Source organism: Pinus tabuliformis, chromosome 5_2, assembly GCF_031772625.1.
Source record: "Pinus tabuliformis cultivar Carrire ecotype Pingquan chromosome 5_2, CPIR1, whole genome shotgun sequence".
Lineage (NCBI taxonomy): Eukaryota > Viridiplantae > Streptophyta > Pinopsida > Pinales > Pinaceae > Pinus > Pinus tabuliformis.
Genome location: NC_142306.1, coordinates 1,058,963,884 through 1,058,983,912, shown reverse-complemented (window position 1 = coordinate 1,058,983,912; position 20,029 = coordinate 1,058,963,884). Strand labels below are relative to the sequence as shown.

The 20,029-nt window shown below is 32.2% G+C and overlaps 1 pseudogene across 1 annotated transcript in view; it reads right to left on the bottom strand.

The window, feature by feature from the left end:
* The window catches only part of LOC149162876 (cell number regulator 13 pseudogene), a 162,073-nt pseudogene that overhangs the window by 110,132 nt on the left and 31,912 nt on the right, over positions 1-20,029 (bottom strand). The window contains exon 2 of the transcript XR_016261463.1: positions 13,272-13,773. The product of XR_016261463.1 is annotated as a cell number regulator 13 pseudogene (transcript). The remainder of the gene's footprint in view (positions 1-13,271; positions 13,774-20,029) is intronic.

Sequence of the window (20,029 nt, the reverse complement as noted above, 5' to 3'; positions counted from 1 at the left end):
TCTTGATCGATATGCTACGACAATTGGACTCGGCCCCAACAAATTCACTGACTCAACCCAACAAAATCAAAGGCCCGGCCCCCACAACCGTAATAAATTTGCACCTTATTTTTTAATTAGGACTACTCCATTTCCCTACAAATATCTCAAATGGTGACTAGAGATTCTCGCCTCTGAAATTATGTTAAACTTTTATTTCCAATAGAATTGGAATAAACCTGCTAGGCGGACCGGAAAACCGGCTCGGATGCTATTGTAATATTCCTAAAAATAATTCGACAATTCTTTTTAGAATTTTACTTAAAAAATTACACCATAAATTCTTTTTTTTTTAAACCCAATCAAATTACACAATTTGCACCATGAATTTATCAGCAGGATAAATAAATTTTGCATCATGAAAACCTTGAAATGTTGCGACTTAAAACTAATACAAGAAATAGTAGCAAACTCAATAAAATTAAATTTTATTATATTAAATAGCGTTTTAAGAACTTGTTACAAATACCAACATATATCTGAATGGTTGATAATAGTTCTTAAGAAATAGTAGCAAACTCAATAAAATTAAAATTTATTATATTAAATAGCGTTTTAAGAACTTGTTACAAATACCAACATATATCTGAATGGTTGATAATAGTTCTTTTAATGTTTAGGAAAATTTTAGGAGTGGAAACTTGCAAATGAGTTATTTTTTGGATATTTTTTGAAGAAAAAAAATTGCTATTTTTTAAATATGTATGATTAAATGTTTAAAAATTACCAATTTTAATAGTAAATTGCATGTTTTTTATTGAATATTCACCTACGTTCTATACTTATGATTTTTTAAAGCAGAATATTCCCCTACAATACTATATATATGAAAAATAGTAAATCCTTAAAATATATCATGCCAACATTATGTCTTGAGAAAGATTTGATTGACCTCTCCTGGCAATCTACCCTTTAAGCCCATTGAAAGGATCTGATTTGATCCCTCATCTTTGAGTGAATAGGGTAAATCTCTCAATACCGAAACCCTCATCACTAAATCATATAGGGTGAACTATTGAACACCAAAACTAACCTTCTACATAATGTCACTAAATCATATAAGGTGAACTACTGAACACCAAAACTAACCCTCTACATAATGTGGACAAGAAAAACTCCAAGAGCTCAACTCAATAAAAACAAAACAATAATTCCCAAATGCATGCCTAAAGAGCAATCTCTCTCATTTCCTTTAATAATCATGGACTGTCAAAATACCATGGGTAAATGCCATGAGTCATCTGAATACCATGAGTATTTTTCTTCTTTTATTAAAGTGATTTATGATATTTCTTTTTTCTTCAGTCACTTTTAATTAATTAATTCTCTCCTAGTCCCCAATTAATTTTAATTTGTAAGTGAGGTTGATGAGATACTTTCTTGGTATATTTGGCTTACAGGCTATTACATATACTCTTGGTTTACACTGGCATACTTTCATATTTGGCTTACGGGCTATTGCATATACTCTTGGTTTATAGTGGCCGATGCTACTCCAACAAGTTATCAATTCACCATGGTAATATATATATGAGATTTTAAAATGAATCTATGCTAGTTAGGTTTTACAACTCAATGTAAAAGATATGTGCAAATATATGATGTGTCAATTGCATATTGAAAATTGTAAAATATAACTAGTATAGATTCATTTTAAAATGTCATATATATATATCTATATATATATATATGACATTTTAAAATGAATCTATACTAGTTATATTTTAAAATAAATAGAAAATAAAATAGAACCATTGGAGAATAAAATGGAGGCAATGGAGACTAGGTTGCAGGTTAGAGAAAAACAAAACCAAGATACGAATCAAACATCCCAGCAAAGAGAGGTTGATACTTTAGAGAGCCTTAAAATGAAAGACACGATTAAAGAACTAGAAGAAAAAGTTAATGGCTGCCTCACCCTAAATAGTGTGGCATGTAAATTGGATATCAAACCAATTAAAGATGAAATGAAAAAATCGATAGAATTAGACCATGAGCGTAACAAAAGGGCCTTGAACCTTATAATCTTCGGTTTGAAAGAGGAGGTAGATGAGGCTACTTTAGCCATAGCCCAGACATAATTACATAATAGATTACAAATTGAAACAACATATCTCACAGAAGAAACAAGGTTGGGGAAATTAACTGAGAATAAAGGAAGGCTGATTCGAATAAAGGTGAGCTCTACTGACCATAAGTATGACATACTTAGTAAAAGCTCAAGTCTAAAAGGAACGAGAATATTTATAAATGAAGATCTCATTCCAGAAGAACAACCAGAATTAAGAAAGGAGATTGAAAAGGTAAAAGAAGCTAGGAAGGAAGAAAAATGGGTAATAATCAGAAATAGAAAAGCCGTTATTCGAGATAGACACCAAAAAGATAGTAATAAATAGCAATTCAACATGCTCTGGATTTTTTCTTGGAACTGGCGAGGCTTTCCATAGAAGAAAGGCCCCAAGCTAAGTTGGATCTTGAATGATGTTGATATTATATTGCTTGTTGAAACTTGGGAGCACAAAGAATCTAAGGTCCCTAACATAGATGGCTTTGCACTATGGTCTACCTGGAACAAGCAATCCTCCCATAGAGGCATTGGGGGTATAGCTTGTTACATTAAGAAGAACATATACCCCCATGCTAGGATTTATAAAAACGACCCTTACAACCAATATAGTTGGATAGAGATTACCGAAATTAATGATAAAAAGACCTACATAGCAATCTGTTATTTCCCCCCCATCAATTCTAACTTCTATAAGAAAAATAATCTAGATAAAAATAGTCATTACAATAGTTTAGAAAATGATATTTCTAGCCTAAGGAATGGAGGTAATATCCTTTTAATGGGTGACTTTAATGCTCGAACTTCAAGCAACCAAGCTATTCTTCTAAGAAATCATTCCAACCCTAATCCTGTTTGGTTAGACGAAGAACTTACTCTGGCTAGCCGGTACAAAAGGAGCTCTGAAGACCTCGGGGAGAGTTTGTTTGGGTCGGAGCTAGTCAAGCTCTGTAGTGCTTAGGATCTCATAATTTGCAACAGTCTAAAGAAGTGGCCCAATTCTAGCTAGATGACCTGCATCCATGAGCTTGGTAGCAACGTGGTAGATTATGTTATTTCCGATCTCCCTTTATACAACGAAATAATAAATTTTGACATCTTAAACGATCACAAGCCTGACTCTGATCATAGTTTTTTACTTATAACTCTCAATTTTTTCATGCATAGAGATCCCATAGAAGATAATCCTTATAGCCATAAGAACTTAATCTTTGATATAAATAAAAATGATCTCTTTCTAAATGAATTAAAAACTAATTTTCTTCCTTTATCTAGTATAGACAACATAGAAGACCTCTATCATAATTTTACTACAACTCTCTCATATTCTATTAACAAGTTCTCAATTGAAGTTGCAAGTAATAAATGAAATATCAAAATCAACCCATGGTATGACAAAGATTGTAAAAATGCGAGGAGAGCAATTAAGGAAGCTGTTGATGAATCTCTTAAAATTGGCAAGATAAAAATATACAAAGCCCTAACTAAAAGGAAAAAAAAGGTAGTATATTCGTAAAAGACCTCTATCATAATTTTACTACAACTCTCTCATATTCTATTAACAAGTTCTCAATTGAAGTTGCAAGTAATAAATGAAATATCAAAATCAACCCATGGTATGAAAAAGATTGTAAAAATGCGAGGAGAGCAATTAAGGAAGCTGTTGATGAATCTCTTAAAATTGGCAAGATAAAAATATACAAAGCCCTAACTAAAAGGAAAAAAAAGGTAGTATATTCGTAAAAGACAAGAGAATCTCTTACACCTCTCTAAGGTAGCTTTTGAAAAATTCTGGAGGCAGATTCTAACTAGGAATACTAAAGATAATAATAAAATTGCTTTACATGACTGGAATTCCTATCTTAAAAAGCTTTATGAATCTCCAAATTTCATGGATAACTTTGAAACCCTGCTCACAACAAAAGAAGTTTTCTCATTAGAAGACATTGATTTTGGGGTTAGCCTGACAAATGGGAAAGCTAAGGACATTGAAGGTTACCAGGAGGAAATCTTAAAAATTGGAGGTCATGTCCTCATCCCCCACATCCACAAGCTTTTCAATCAAGTGGTCAAGCAAGGGTTCCCTAAACCATGGACTCAGAGCTTCTTTATCCCTATTTTTAAAAGTGGGGATACAAATAACCCCTCTAATTATCAGACAATTATGATCAACCCTCTCTTAGCCAAGTTATATGTTATTATTTTGGAAAAGAAGTTGAGCATATGGATTGAAAGTGAAGGTAAGCGGGCTAAAGGCCAAGTAAGTTTTAGAAGGTGACACTCAACAACGGACCACCTCGTTACACTTAGGATCATTGTGGAGGAATTCCGCAATGATAAATCCAATCTCTTTTGTTGCTTTGTGGACTTTAGAAAGGCTTTCAATACGATTCCTAGAAACAACCTATGGAATAGATAAGAAGAGCTAAAGGTTCCTTTCGAGTTGAGAGCTATCGCTATAAGGCTATACGAGAATGTAATTGCCAAGTTAAAGAGCGACGAGGGGTGGTAGAAAGACATTAAGTGTAATATCGGAGTTAAACAAGGTTGCCCCCTCTCCCCTACCCTATTTGGAATTTACATCGACAAGCTAGAAGGTTGTTTAGAGGAAGCACGTTGTGCTGGCATGATCTTAGCTGGGATAGTCATCATCTTTCTTCTCTATGCTGATGATATTTTTCTTTTGGCAAGGTGCCCATTGGATCTTGATAAGCAACTTAGACTTCTTAAGGATTTCTGCTCTACCATGGGTATGATTGTTAACACTGACAAAACAAAGTTATGATTATCAAATCCAAGAAGGACACTTACGCTAATTTTATGTATGACACTAGTAACTTGGAGGAAATTGCTTCTTACAAGTACCTAGGAATTGATATTCATCACGAGCTCAACTGGAACTATATCATTGAGAAAATGATTAATGGGGGGTGGAAAGATTATTTTGGTCTTGAAAATAATTGTAAAACGACAAACCTCATAATGTGGGATAGGAAAAAGTTCCTCTTTGAAACTTTAGTCACTCCTATTATATTATATGGATGTGAGGTTTGGGGTTGCAACATCTCTAGAGAATCCTGGAGAAATATTGAGCAAATCCAGAAGCGTTTTATAACGTATAACCTCAAAATTAAAAGCAAAACACCCTATCCTATTCTCCTTATGGAAGTGGGTCTTTCCCCTATTGAGAGCCTAGCTATGACTAGGCTTCTATTGTACAAGCACAAACTCAATAACATAGGGGACCATAGACTTCCTAAGCTAGCTTTAAATTCCATCCAAAACCACCTAACGCTGAAACGAGGTTGGTATAAAGACACTAGGGCTTGGTTAAACCATTAGGAGATCGACGAGAATGTTGCATTTCAAAACATTAATAACATTAAAAATATTGTTACTTCTAAGTTCAAAGAAAAAATGTGGTGTGAGAAAGATTTAGCAGCTAAAAGAAAATTAAGATATTATAAGGAGATCATCAACCCCACCCTAGAAGATCAAAAATATCTCTCTGTTTTAACTAGCTCAAAGAAGAAAATTAATCTAGCCAGGATTAGAACGAAATCTCATGAGCTCCATAGTGAAACGGGTTGTTGGGCAGCTCCTAAAACACCATGGATGGAAAGGATCTGCCATCTCTGTGAGAATATGAACATCGAGGATGAAGATCACTTCCTCTTAGAGTGCCCCGTGTACAACCACATTAGATTTCAATTTCATAATCTTTGTTGCAATACCGACCTTGCTAACTTTTGATGATGTCAAAATTATAGTGAGCTCGAGAAGCTTTCTCCAAGCTTTTTGAGCATAGAAATAAAATCTTAAATCAAACTAAATAATTAGTTTTTTAGGTTCGATAGACCAAAGTTTGGTCTCAGTTAACCATCATCATCATCATCATTACATATACCATGTTAAATACAAAAATAATTATTCATCGCTCTTACATTAAGAAGCACAACATTACATGTTTTAACACACATATAAATGATATTAAAATATTTTACTTAAAATAAACATTTTAAAATACAATTTAAATAGAATCAATTATTAAAAACATATGTTTCTTTTCAAAAACATTTTTTTTTAAATAAAAACATTATATTGCACTACTTAAAACAACATGTAAAGAAGATAGGCCAAAAATGACCATAAAACATAACATAATTTAAATTAAAAATAAAAATAAAAATAAATTATATATATATATATATAGAGTAAGTATGTCTATTAATGAATAAATAGCAAGGATGTATTAGAGTTTAGAATTAGCCAACCATAAAACATAACATAGTTTAAAATAAAAATAAATAAATAAATAAATAAATAAATAAATATATATATATATATATATATTAATGAATAAATAGCAAGGATGCGTTAAAGTTTAGAATTAGCCATTAAAAACTAGCCGTTAGCAAATTAGTTATTTAATTAATAAATTTATATATATATATATATATATATATATATATATATATATATTTAAATTCTAATAAAAGTTTAGAATTAGCCATTAAAAACTAGCCGTTAGCAAATTAGTTATTTAATTAATAAATATATATATATATATATATATATATATATATATATATATTCTAATAAAAAGACTAACTGTAATAAAATTAGCACTGAGTTATAAATATCTAATTAATTATTAATTATAGAGTTCAGGCTTCTGTGATCCATATCAAGTTTGTGAGAGATTTTTCGCGGAAATCACATGGAATACCATTTGTCGACGCGTTTTCGAACCAACTAGTGTGGTTCATCGTCAAGACAAGTTGAAGAACCAGATCAAGCTTAACAAGTTAAATAGTCTATAATAAAAATAATAAGGAGCAGAGCCTCCAACAGCTAACTTGACCAACGGCTAGTTTGACGACCAACGGCTAGTTTGACTCTAGGACCAGGGTCAAAGTTATTTTATTAATATTTAGGACCAATCCCTTAAAATATATATAAAAAATATTTTTAAAAGGTATTTAGTTAAAACATATTATTAAAAATTAAAAATTAAATATTATTTAAAAAAATTTTAATTAAATAAAAATTATAATATATATTATAAATTATTTATTAGTAATATTAAAATAAAACTTTTATCTGAAAAATAAACCACCACATTTATTGGTTCTAAAAATCAACTAAATAATACTGATGTGATTAATAAAAAATATACTTGCTATATTATGAATTGCAAAATCATAAAATCTAACTGTACATATAAAAACCTTGCTAGTTTGTTTCTCAGCGTGTATGGACATGACAAATCGGGAGACTCAGATGATATTAGGGAATATCAATTGATTATCAGCGCATGGGCAGGACGAAGGCGATTCCTATTTCCGCCACAGTTTTTTAATTAATGCCCCCTGACATGCGGGGGCATTAGGGAAATATAACGCGAGAATGTTTTTTTTTCTCCTCCAGTTTTTTTCCTCGCGTTATATTTCTCTAATGCCCCCACATGTCAGGGGGCATTAATTAAAAAACTGTGGCGGAAATAGGAATCGCCCAGGACGAATCAAGTAACTAGGATTAAATTAGGGAAGATCAATTGAAACGTGGTCTTTGGCATTTCAAGAAGGTGTCAAAGAAAATAAATTCAGTGACTTTAAACCACCGTTGAATCAAGTGACTAGGATAAAATTAGAAAAGATCAATTGAAACATGGTGTCTGGCATGTGTCAGAAGAAATAAATTCAGTAACATTAAATAGCATTAATTGTCTGCCCACTGACCAAATAAAAAGGGTTGATGTTTCATGTTTATCAGAGCTAATAATTTATTTTAATAAATAAAATATAAAATTTTGATTCCGAGGTGTGAGGTGTAATAATTATAAGCTTGTGAAATTTGGTTGAAATTAGGTAAAATAAAGGGGCAATAATTTTTTACCCTTCCAACTATTTGTTTTTGGTTGTTTAAAATTAGTTGTTTAATCATTTTTTAAATGTATTAATAGATTTAGTAAGGTAAAAATTCGTTGAAGCACACTATTGTGGAGAGTTCACACTAAAGCACTCGTTTCATGAACAAAATTCCACCCTAAAATATATCAAAAAAAAATCCAAAACATTAAAAAGGTATATTACCACACATAAAAAGCCATCAAATTATAATTATGACGGGCATATTGTAAATTCATGGTGGAATTTGACTGTCAGAAAAAGAGTCATACTATGACCATTAGTTTCTGAGATATTTTAAAAATTTGTAAACACAGAAAAGAAAGAAAGTGAAAAATTATTTTAACATACACAAGGTTAAAGATAATTTATAGGACAGAAAAAAATAAATAAAGCACGAAAGAGGGTGTGAGAAAATGACCTTAACTCTATTGTTATCCACGAGGGTGATGAGAGGAATAATCTTGAGATATCTGTCAATTTGTGCCTGAGCTTCCGTGAATTGGTTCACTATACTCCATCCCACAGCAAGTAAATACAGATAGCTCCTATTCTGGCAACTCTCCACAAGAACGTATGACCTTCTCAGCGTATTTTCCAGCTGCTCCAGAGGTTCTCTGATTTCGGGATACTTTTTCAGCTCCGTTATCTTCAGTTGGTCCAGCAAGTTCCCGATCAGCTTCAGGTGCTGTGCAAACTGACGGCAGTTCTTTTTATGCTTCCGCGCAGTGCTGGCCGCTTTGACGATCAGAGCGATCAGTCTCACGGCGTCAAGTCCCGTCAGCTGCGCGACGTTCGCGAGCTGCCCCACATTCTGCGATTGCAGTAACGCCCTCATGATGGCGACGAAGAAATCCTTCCAAGAAGATATACACAGTAGGTATATATAACTTTCATAAAAGAGATATACACAGTAGGTATATATAACTTTCACAAAAGAGATATACACAGTAGAGGTACATTGCACTTTGAGCGATGGTCCAGCTTATATATATATTTTAAATATTGGTATAGATACTGTGATTCCCAGAACAAAATGTACTCTGTGTCTCCATTATGCTCCACCACTTGTGAAAAAACAAACGAAAGAAGAGTTTGTCACTCCTCATGTTACCAGAGTAATCTATTCTATAATCCTTGAGTGGTTCTATACATTAACAATGGTTTTGCTGATAAATTATACAATTTTAAATGTTTCGTTATGATGAGTCTGAGCAGAAACCAGACATGTCTCGTGATATGCGAATGAAAAATATGAGAGGCGACAATAACATAAGAGCTGGTGAAGGTTGGAAGTTAGTGCTGATCCAATAAAGTATTGTATATAGTTTAGAGTAGAGTACACAAACTCTTTCTCGTGATCTCTCGCTAATGACTTGAGGGACCATTTCCAGACTAACATTGTTTAAATAAGTTCACATAAATCTCTACATTGGGTTTACAACGCATACACAACTAAAATACAGTAAGTAAATTAATAATGCTCATTCAGCGTACAATAATACATACTTGCCTCAACAATGATGCGTAAAGATGTTTACAAATGTCCACTCACCATTATCAGGCGAAACCTATTTATAACACAGTTCAACGATTCTTAACATCGTGTTCGCTCCCCCCCTCCCAAAAAAAATTAAGAAATAAAATAAAATAGTAGAGTTGAGGTTTCTGCGATTTATATCAAGTTTACAAAAGATTTTTCGGCGAAGATCACATGAAATACCATTTGTTAATGCGTTTCAAACCAACAAGTGTGGTTCATCATTAGGACAAGTTGAAGAAACAGATCCAGCTTAGCAAGTTAAATACACTGAGCAGAGCCTCCAACGGCTAACAAGACCAACAACTACTTTTGACTGATCAGCGGTACAATAGTCAAAAGTAGCTGTTGGTCTTGTTAGCCGTTGGAGGTCTTGTTAGAGGTTGGAGGCTCTGCTCAGTCTATTTAACTTGCTAAGCTGGATCTGTTTCTTCAAATTGTCCTGACGATGAACCACACTACATCGACAAAAGATGTTTCATGTGATCTTCGCCCAAAAATCTTTTGTAAAAAATTATTAAAATAACCACACTAATTGATTCGAAACTCATCGACAAAAGATGTTTCATGTGATCTTCGCCCAAAAATCTTTTGTAAAAAATCATTAAAATATTTATAATAAAAGATTTTATCTAGAAATAAAATTGCATATTACTTAGTAGGTTACATCTTATTTAATAGCCTATGACTTCACTATATTGTAGCGTCATGACGATATTACTGGATTTAGTTAGTTTGTTTTTTTTTGTGGTTTGGATTTATGAGAAGATAAGGGCAATGTTATTAGTGGAGAAGGTCTTGTATTGACTTGCAAAAGCCTATCTGTAATATTGAGAGGTGTTTTTGATGGGTTTTCGAGTGGCAATATGATAACCAATGAACACTTGCCCTTGCCAAGCATCTTTGAGTTGATTATCATTTTCACTAAATTCTAATGGTTAAAATTCAGTTGACTTTATTATTATATTGCCCATCAATATTATACTTTGGTAGTACAGAGAAACAATTTTTATTTTTAAGAGAATTGTATAATAATTAAATGAATTCATATTTAATTTTATAATTATGATTTATTTTATATAATATTAATTTTAGCTCAATTATTAATGGTTTATAAGTTTATAGTTTTAGGTAATCGATAATATGATATTAATTTTAGTTTTTAATGGTTTATAGATCTATATTGGGTAGGTAATCAATAATAATTATATATGTGTTTATTTTATATGATATTAATATTAATTTTTAATGGTTTATAGATATGTATTAGGTAATTTAGGATATTTGTTTATTATTTTAGCATCCAAAGAAATTTATTTAATATGGTAAGTAGATTTCAAATTTTCTAATCAATAATAATAATTATTATAAAAGTAATTTAAATATTAAACAAAATAGTTATTTTGTTTATCTTATGTACAATATTTAAAGTCAATAAAGTGTCATGTCCTAGATTGTCACAATACGTTATGTCTATTATGTTAAAGCTCCGCAATAATATTCCAAACTTTAGTCATAATTTTTGTTATAAAAGTAACTTAAATATTATAAAAAATAACTATTTTGTTTATCATATATACACCATTGGATAACTATTTTGCCAACACTGACTATACAATTCCCACTTTTTGTGTTCTAGATCTTAACACAACAATCATCCTGAAACCAATAGTCCATGGCTTCTACTTCTTCCCCGTCTATGAACTCATAATGACTCATTGCCCCCATTGGAAGAGATAGGGCTTCCTTAGATAGCTCATTGTCTTTTCCATTATATTCCTAGAGAATATGGTAGACAGAGACATTTGTAGGATTAAAAATCATATTTAAGATCTCGGAGTAAGGGGTTTAACCTCACATATGACATTGAGGCCTTTTACTTCACCCAATCAATTACCATCTTTGAATATCTCATAACCTGAATTTTCTTCACATCTTTTTTGATTGCTAGTTACACTATTATAAAATGGATCAGTTAGCTAGTAGAGCATTCAACCTTTAATAGTGATTCAAAAGAAGCTACATATAATTTGTAGGTTTGCAACCATTAGCTTTTAACTCGATGATCTGCTTTAGTAAAAAATGTTCTATGGATTGGGATAGAGCTTAGAGAGCTTCCTATTTACAATGACATTGGTCCCAGTGATGACTTTATGATGCACGGAACACAAAATTGTAAATGAGTAGAGGCTACAAACATTGGATGTTACGTTAAGGGCTACCCATACCCTTTGATGAGCCACACATAAAGATAATCATCCACATGGTATCCACTTAATCAACCCATGTGAGAACACCTAAAATCATGGGATATCAAAGAATACGTCTAATTTCACTAAATATGATAGAAACCTCCCAATACATATTTCTAATAAAATATCCCCATAGATATCCTCTAGTTTTACCAAATATCCCATTTTACACTTCACACTACCATAACCATTTTACACTTCACAATACCTATAAACCCCCCTACCCCACCTCATGACCCTGCTCCCCATCTCACCCCAACTAATACCTCAAATATGTTGACTCTATTTTTCACAATTTGAAAATCTCTTTTATGAAAGAATGTGGTAGGATATTGGTTAACAAGGTGAAGACCCTATGAGATCACCCCCTCCTACCCCCCACTAATATTTTTCTTTGGCTAATGGGGAGATAATGGAATTTCTAAAACAATATCAAGGAAAGACAAACACTGTTATTCACATAAAAAATTGTATACGTAAATGGGGTTGGAAAGGTCTTCAACATTATTATTGGAAATAAGTACTTGTAGCACATGGAGCTTATGGTTTAGGAGAAAATTGTGTTTCTGTTTTCTAAACAAGTAAGACTCTTGACTTTATAGGTTTTGCAATGGTTATCAAATAGCTTTTGTTCATGGATGAGTTGTAGAATGGACTTCAACACTCAGAATTTTCATCAACATTACAAGTTTAGGAATTAATGGATTTGGAAAGGAAATTTTGTGAACCACTATGTTGTAGAAAGGTGGGATAGGGTGAAGGAAGTAAGAGAGTAAGAGAAGTTGTGACATCTCTCGTTTTAGGAGTCTAAAGGTTTTAAATAGAGAGACAAAGGTGAAGGCACATTTGTCAAGCTTCAAGACTTTGGGTGCTTAGGGGTTTTTGATGGTGTTGAATCCATTCCCGCCATAAAAAAAAAATGATTCAAACACTCCCACAATCAGATTTTTTGAAAAAAAAAGCCAAATTCTAACGAGAAATAATCATCTAAGCGAAATTGTCACCTCAATAAACAATTGCTTTTAGTGACATTTGCATAATAGAAACAACATACATGCAAAAGAGAGAGTTCAAATGCAGAGAATTCAAATGTAAAGCAATCTAGGAGATGGTTTTGAGTGAATTTTGATATCAACAAATAACCATGGGAGTTGTACGTAGTGCAAGAAGGTAAGCCAATTGCATTCCTGAATGAAAATGAAAATTTAAATCATATAAAGAGGAAATAAATCAACTTAGGGTTAGGAGTTTTATGCTATTATTAAGGGGCTGAGGAGGTGGAGGCACCACTCAGTGCACAAACAGAACAAACAACTAAACAAAATTGAACCCAAATTAAACAGCACATGAAATGGGTCCAATTCTTGTAAAACTGAAAGGTGAAATAGAGCTGACGTGGAAATGAAGTAATCCAATTAGTAACTATGACACAAAATAAAGCAAGAATTGGGGACTCGAAAAATTACCTTGCCTCTGTTTTTGTCCACGAGGTGGATGAGGGGTATAATCTTCAGATATTTGTCGATTTCTGCTTGAGCTTCCGTGAATTGGTTTACAATAGTCCATCCCATGGCAAGCAAATACATATAGCTTCTATTCTGGCAGCTCTCCACAAGAATATATGACTTTCTCAGCGTATCTTCCAGCTGCTCCAGAGGTTCCCTGGTTTCAGGGTATTTCTTCAACTCCGTTATCTTCAGTTGTTCCAGCAAGTTCCCTATCAGCTTCAGGTGCTGTGCAAACTGGCGGCAGTTCTTTTTATGCATCCGTGCATTGCTGGCTGCTTTGACGATCAGAGCGATCAGGCCCACGGCACTCAGTCCCGTCAGCTGCGCGGCATTCGCTAGATCGCCCACATTCTGCGATTGCAGCAACGAACTCATGATGGCGATGGCGATGGCGATCGCGATGAAGAAATCCTTACAAAAACTTTCAACTTTTTTCCTATTTATTGTCTCATACCCAATTCTGCAACTCCAAACAATTGTACCAAAATAAATGATGGTGCATCACACTACTCCAATTCAGCTCAGGTCAACCTGCCCCAATTATACCAGTATGCTCTGACATTTTTTAATTATATGTGAAGTTCCATGTGAGAAAGTTATATATAGTTAGTACATGGGACTTTGAAGTAAATTCAGTCCAGGTAATGTGTTTGACAGTACAATAAAAAAATGATATTTTTTCACATATGGGTGTTTATAAAATATGGGACCCAAAACAAATGTTGTCTCTATCCATTATGCTTCAACTACTTGCAGAGCTACAGGTAAAAAGAAAACAATGTAGCAGGCATGGATTATTCTATTCTGGTGGAGATCTTTGCTATTCTATATATTTACTCTGACAAAAGAAAGTGTGAGATGCCTTACTGCTACTTTCTTGGTAATGAGATGCCTTACTTCCATTTTCTTTGTAAAATAGGGTATGTGATTTCCATGATAAAGAGCGCTTTTAAATATTTAATTAATCTCCTATTTAGGTTGTCTCTGGACAAGGTATCTCTTTATTACTTGAAAATAAGATACCAAAGGACAGGCTGGTTTACATGACAGTGAAACCAGGGAGAGATGGTGAAGGTTGGAAGTATGTAATTATAATTTAGAACAATGCACTATATGAATGGAAGATATTGGTTTGTTTGTTTTTTTTTTTAATTATAATTTTAATTCATATCTAATTTTGAATGAAATTAAGACAAAAAAAAATTAAATAATAAAATCTTGAAAAGTTAAATTAAGACTTAAAATAATACATTTTAATGACCATTGTTTTATTTATATTTATATTTTTAATAATAATTGAAGAGAAAAATTATATGGACATAAATTTTATATTTATTTTTAAATATATAAATAATAATATTGTAAAATAATCTTTACAAGAATAATAATAAATTATTATTATTATTATTTTTTAAATTGTGATGAGAATATTGTATTAAATCAAAATTTGTGTTTGGATTAAGACTTGTATAACAGGGGAATGCAATGAAATTTTTTTGAGGCCAAATATACTTGTAACCTCATGGTGGTCTTTATTCTTAGTATCTATTAGCAGTTTTACTATCCTAAATGACATAGGTCCTTTGGAGGTGTAGATTCAATGACATAGGGCCTTTGGAGGTGTAGATTTTCCAAAAAAAACCCGTAGATACAAACAAAATTTACATTACATATCAGAATCAATGTTAAGGAATAGTTGTGAGGGAAGGATACCATTACTCATTAGGTCTTTTGCATCAAAGTTTATTGGAGAGATCATCTGCAGTAGAATTGTTCATTCTCAACACATGAAAGAAGTTAATAGTAGAATAGGTCCTTTGGAGGTGTAGATTCAATGACACAGGGCCTTTGGAGGTGTAGATTTTCCAAAAAAACCTGGACAAGGTATCTCTTTATTACTTGAAAATAAGATACCAAAGGACAGGCTGGTTTACATGACCCTGAAACCAGGGAGAGATGGTGAAGGTTGGAAGTATGTAATTATAATTTAGAACAATGCACTATATGAATGGACGATAATGTTTTTTTTCTTTTTTTTTTCCCTAATTATAATTTTAATTAATATCCAATTTTTGAATGAAATTAATACCAAAAAAATTAAATAATAAAATCCAGAAAAGTTAAATTAAGACTTAAAATAATACATTTTAATAACCATTGTTTTATTTATATTTCTATTTTTAATAATAATTGAAGAGTACAATTATATGGACATAAATTTTATATTTATTTTTAAATATATAAATAATAATATTGTAAAATAATCTTTACAAGAATAATAATAAATTATTATTATTATTATTTTTTAAATTGTGATGATAATATTGTATTAAATCAAAATTTGTGTTTGGATTAAGACTTGTATAACAGGTGAATGCAATGAAATTTTTTTGAGGCCAAATATACTTGTAACCTCATGGTGGTCTTTATTCTTAGTATCTATTAGCAGTTTTACTATCCTAAATGACATAGGTCCTTTGGAGGTGTAGATTCAATGACATAGGGCCTTTGGAGGTGTAGATTTTCCAAAAAAACCTGTAGATACAAACAAAATTTACGCTACATATCAGAATCACTATTAAGGAATAGTTGTGAGGGAAGGATACCATTACTCATTAGGTCTTTTGCGTCAAAGTTTATTGGAGAGATCATCTGCAGTAGAATTGTTCATTCTCAACATATGAAAGAAGTTAATAGTAGAATAGGTCCTTTGGAGGTGTAGATTCAATGACACAGGGCCTTTGGAGGTGTAGATTTTCCAAAAAAACCTGTAGATACAAACAAAATTTACATTACATATCAGAATCATTGTTAAGGAATAATTATGAGGGAAGGATACCATTACTAATTAGGTCTTTTGCGTCAAACTTTATTGGAGAGATCATCTGCAGTAGAATTGTTCATTCTCAACACATGAAAGAAGTTAATAGTAGAGAAGGCTAGTTTCACATTTCTGATTCGATCAATAATGCTTTGCAACTTGCAATCCTTAGGCAAAAATCTATGAACAAGGTGATGGATAACCAATTGTGAATCTCTCAACACCACCAAATCTTCCATGTTTGCTTCATTGGCCAGAAAGAGCTCTTGCAGTAATCCATATGTATTTGCCACTTTATTTGCTCAATTATCTAATCCCCAACTCTTACAGTAATCCATATGCATTTTCCACTTTATTTGCTCAATTATCTAACCCCCAACTGTACTTAATTTCAATTTCAATTTTTCCATAAGAGTTAAGAATAACCCTTCCCACTCTTGCCACCCTAGATTAATTTTTTATATTTAAAAAAAAAATATAAAATATGATTTTATTATAAACTATTTTTTTAATTGTTAATTTTTATGATAATTTTTTTATTATTCAAAGAAATGTCATTTTTAAATGTTTATAATATAATATTTTTTAATAAACTAGACTAGATCTATTTTAACTCTTGATCTATAAAGCGCTGAGAGCGATCAAATGCGCTCATAGGGATTCAGTAAAACCATGGGTTGTAAAAAATCTGAAGTCTAAAAACCATGCAATTTTTTCATTTTATATTATTTTAACAATTAATAATTTTATTTTTATGTAGTTTAACTGAGTCAATATGTTTACATAAGACATTACAACATCTCTTCCATAGTGGGCTAGAGAGGGGTGCAATTATTTTATCTTATGGTAACTATAATAATTTAATAAAAATGTTGAAAATTAAAATAATGTAAGTGTCCAATATTTTTTTTAATATATATATATATATATATATATATATATATATATATAAGTCAATAGTGTATTTCCTCAAAAAAGCATGCAAATCAGTTACATCAGTCAATTAACCAACTTAACTAGGTCACTGAGTAGGTGGTCTCAATCTACTCAATGGGAGACCATAAATTTCTGACCACCTAGCAATTGAGTAATTTGTCCAAAATTCTAACAATTTTAACAATTCTGACATAATAAAAGCATCAATTATAGTACTCTGAAACAAAAAGTTGCAATTGGCATGTTGAAAATCAAGATTCAGAGGTGTTGATCGGTACGAGGTCTTTAGCACTGAATCATAGAGGAGCTAGAGGAGCAAGATCACATTGGAGGTGGAACTTGATATGGGCTAATCGTGCATCCATTCTTTCTAGACAAACCCTTTGGTTTCTCTAAAATCATTTGACATCTTCTAGACTAGAAATTTTTTTACATCTTTCTTCTTGTTTGTCCTTTAAATACCTTGCCCAACAGGGTCTTCCCCTGCCAATACAATGATAAGGCATGAAAGTATTGTTTCCTTCTTCCCCTAGTGTGTCTAGTGTCGAGAATCTAGGTGGAAACATCTTCTACGATTTTAGAGTTTGAGAAAGCTTGTCTTTCTCTAGTTGCTATGGATTCCAATTGGCGAATCTCATTTTGAGTTTCATGGGGTAGGACCGAGTAGTAGTTTTTAGTAGTATCTTGGGTCTACTATTGGGTTCAGGTTATATCCACGGGGGCCATGACCACTCCTTGCACGTCTAATTTGCATTCTTTGGCATTGCATATCTAACCAAGAAAGATTGGACCCACGGTTTATATAATGATCTTTCACGACATATACCTAAAATTAATTGTGTTGCAAAGTCCTAGCCAAATATAGGTCAAGGATCTGGGAAGACAAGAGGGTCAGAGTTAGCCACACAGATAGGAGGAACAATCCACATGCAGACGGGTGACATCGAATGGAGCGAATTTATGGCTTTAGAGAAATAGGTTTGTTGCGGCAGAGAGATTCCAAACCACATGTACAATTGAGAGAATAGTAATACAACCCAAATCAAATATAAACCCATCTAAGCCTGCACAAAAATTTAGAAAAAAATGAAGATAAAAATTGACAAAGATTTGTATAAAATAAAGAGTTACTGAGAAGAACACGATGAATGCCGAACGCAAGGATTGGAGGAAGGTTGTAGAATTAGGAGTGTTGAAGGAATGATGGATGCATGAGGAGCTTAAACTATGACTGTGAAAATACCTCCTCTCTCTGCCACTGTCTCGTATCTAGGATCTCTCCTCCCCAACACAATGCATACCCCCAACAAATGAAATACAAAGCCAGGATGATAAATTTTCCTTTTAAATTCACTCCATTAAACATGAGAAGGATATCAGAATTAGCCGTAAAAGGAAATTGACATTCCTCCCAACAGTCCAAGTTTCCCCAAGCCAATCCTCCTGCAGCGTAGGACTTGGCTTATTCATTTCTCCCCGACATGGCATAGAAACGAACTAGCTTGAAGTCACCTTCTCGCAGTAACCCATATATCATGTCTTCATTACTAATCGCATGTTCGTGCATGTATGGGGACAACCATGCCACCCTCACTTTGTGATGTGATTTGTATATACTAAAATATTTGAAGTATAATTTACATTTTTAATAATTAGTTAATACAATTAAATGACTTGTAAACATGATAGGCCTAAATTCGCGAATGCAATTTGTGTTGAATATTTTTGTTGCAGTGAATTAGGTTCTAGGGTTCAAAATATCCAATATTCAATACACGACTTAAATGAAATTCATCCACTTTTTAAATCACTCGATGAGAAATAATAGATATTTACTTAAATTTATAAAAAAATAAAATAAAACACGTACATAATTAAGCTTTAATAAAATAAAACATTTATTTATATAAAATGTTTATTTAAATTTTCAAAATAGTCAATAAAAATCATACATAAGTAGAAGATTCAACAAACTAATAACATGGCATAAAATTTAGCATGGGTTCCAAACATGATGTACAATACTCCCTTTACAATGATATATGAAGGGGTTTCCACCAAAAATCATATATAAGCAAATGTTGATTCAAAAAATCATATATAAGCAAATGTTGATTCAATAAAATCTAATCAAAGTTTACTTGCATGAAAAGAAATACGAAGGGGTTTCCACCAAAAATCATATATTCACAAATGTTGATTCAATAAAATCTAATCGAAGTTTATTTTCACTTCAATATAAAAAGGAAATGTTCTATTTTTGTTAAAAAATGAAATAAACATAAAAAATATATGACATTGAATAAGTATATACATAATTGGCCCGTGGAAAAAACCCTAATTTGGTAGATCTAAAATTAATGGAAGTTAAAAGGGTAAATTAATTGAAAACTCAAAGAAAAAGGATTTTTAACTATCTTCTATGCCAATTTGTAGGACAAAACCAGGATATTTCAAAATGGGCCTTACCTTTTCAACTTGATAGGCCTCTATCTCCACTTCTAAACATAAATATTTATTCTAAAAAACAAGACATTTTGGCTTCCCTGGTCTGGATCTGTTTCTTTTCCCTCCCTAAGGAATTCTGGAGGAAGAAACACTAGAAGGGATAACAAATTCCCTAAGAGACTTTTTCAAAGTCCTAAAAGCTACAAAACAGGGTACAAATACTTCCTTTACCCAAATCTGTGTGTACATGAACATCTCTAAACCCTTGTTAGCCTCCATAGACATTTCCTACCATGATATAGTTTGGAAGTAATACATGAATTATGAGCATATCCACTTTAGGTGTAAGAGATGCCATGATTATGGACACTTGTACAAATATTACCCTTCATTGTAGCATCCACCCCTACTGGTCCTCTTCTAATTAAAGACCTAAATGGTTTAAAAAAAACCCACTCATAGTGATATCAAATGGACCCAACCTCCCCATTGTCCAACAAGGCTCCCAAAA